This window comes from Arachis ipaensis, chromosome B07, assembly GCF_000816755.2.
Source record: "Arachis ipaensis cultivar K30076 chromosome B07, Araip1.1, whole genome shotgun sequence".
Classification (NCBI taxonomy): Eukaryota; Viridiplantae; Streptophyta; class Magnoliopsida; order Fabales; family Fabaceae; genus Arachis; species Arachis ipaensis.
In genome coordinates this window covers 59,827,693-59,829,619 of record NC_029791.2, presented here as the reverse complement: position 1 = coordinate 59,829,619, position 1,927 = coordinate 59,827,693, and positions in this window count along the sequence as shown.

The window sequence follows — 1,927 nt, the reverse complement described above, 5'->3', positions numbered from 1 at the left end:
AAATAATGGACATAAAGAATCAAACAAATCAAAGATCACAATCATAGAGAGAGCACACAGCACACAAGAAGGAAAAATAAGTGGTTATAAGATGTAACCACACCATTAGGCTCAAATCTCACAAGCTTGTGTTCTTAACTTCAAACCCATGTTCCAAAATATAATTCTTCATGCAACTTTCTCATCAAAGCATTTAAAATTTGCAATGCTATGGTCGCCCCAAACTGTTGGTTTCCTAAGAGAGAGTTTCATTGTTCCAACCAAGCAAACTTATCATGCGAATGGTGCTAACTAAAACCTAATCATGCAACCTATTCTAATTTATTCAGATTTATTCAGATGTTACCTACGGAGATCGATCGGCCGACCTCCCCACACTTAAAACTTAGCACGGTCCTCCGTGCTAGAGGTTAGGCGCACTCGGCCGAGTGTGCCTCGTTTCCAATGCCATTGCTATCTCCGCTTGAAGTTGTGGTGGAGGTGGACATATCGGGTTCTTCCATAGGTGGGGTGATTACACTTAGAAGCCTCTTCACATGAGCATAGCAGCGTTGGTTACGCCTCTCATAGCGGTCTAATTTGTTGTGAAGGTCTTCAAGGCGTTGGGCGGCCGATTTTTGTGATGTAGATGAAGTAGTAGCGTGGCCAGTCGGTGTGGGCAGTTCAAAGTCCTTGGTGACTTCCGGAGGTTTGAGGCATCTCTTGGTCGGAATGATATCACCATCGACCGGTATTGAGGTTCGCCTATCTTTAGTCTCCCGGTTGACGCCGGCTTTCGCAACTAATGCCATCACTAAAGCGGGGAATGGTAGATTTCCCTTGGCATGAATGCGCCCCATGGATTGGCGGATGGCACGCGGAACGTCGACCGGTTTCTCGGTCAAGATGCACCATATCAATAAGGCAAGCTCGGCGGTGATGAATCGGACTGAGGTGAGCCGGTAAGACTAGGAGGGGTTCCGGATGGTAATTCCTTTCAATCATTCTGGAGTAAACAAGTTCGCAGTAACGGTTGGGAAACTTGTTTGAATCCTTAGGAGGGTTGTCCTTCTCTAGAATGTCAACGGGACCCTTGGTCTTCTTCAGGAGGGGCCTGGCCGTTAGTTCTTGGCGCACTTTGTTGGAAGCTGGCTTCTTGGGGCCTTTCCCATTGTCCTTTTTGATGACCATCCTGTGGAAGCAAGAAAGAGAAAATATCAAACTCAAAGAAGTGGAGGTGCATGAGCTCTATGTAATGAAAAGTTATGCCATAAAATATGGGTATCTTTGTTACATGACAGCTGCAACATGTAACTAAGATAATGTGTGAAGAGCAAGGCAAATTATTTTCATGTAGTGCAAGGGTAGTTTAAGCATGCAAGGAAGAGGCATGAGAAGCATACACCCTTAGGGACCATAAATGGGAGGCAAGCGAAGAAAATAGGAAAGAATGGTTTGTGGAAAGTGGGGATGCACTCAAAAGTGATTGATGAGAGGCCAGGTAGTCACAATGAGTCCAAAATTCAAGTGTGCCTTTCATCGAACACTTGGTGTGCATCCTTCAAGTAGTATGTGATTGTGTGAAAAGGAAAGCAATGTAACTTTCCACAATCCATTATTGATGATTATAGTGCATATTGATTGCAAGAAAATTAAGCAACACCATTCATCTATTCATGTAAGTGAGTTTGAGACCTAAATGCCCATGAAGAATGGGATTGAAAGAGAGGAGAGAGCAAAGACATCCCAAGGGAGTAACTAGAGAAAGAGGGAAGAGAGAAGAAAAGAAAAGGAAGAGAGAAGCTACCTAAAAGATGGTGCAACTAGATGAATAAGAAATACAAGAGATTAATGGACTAAGAGGGGGCCTAGTATAATGCCTTGTGAGATGGAGAAGGATATGGGGGAAGAAGAGAAGTGGAATGAGAATGAAGGGGTGAGTGTGCCC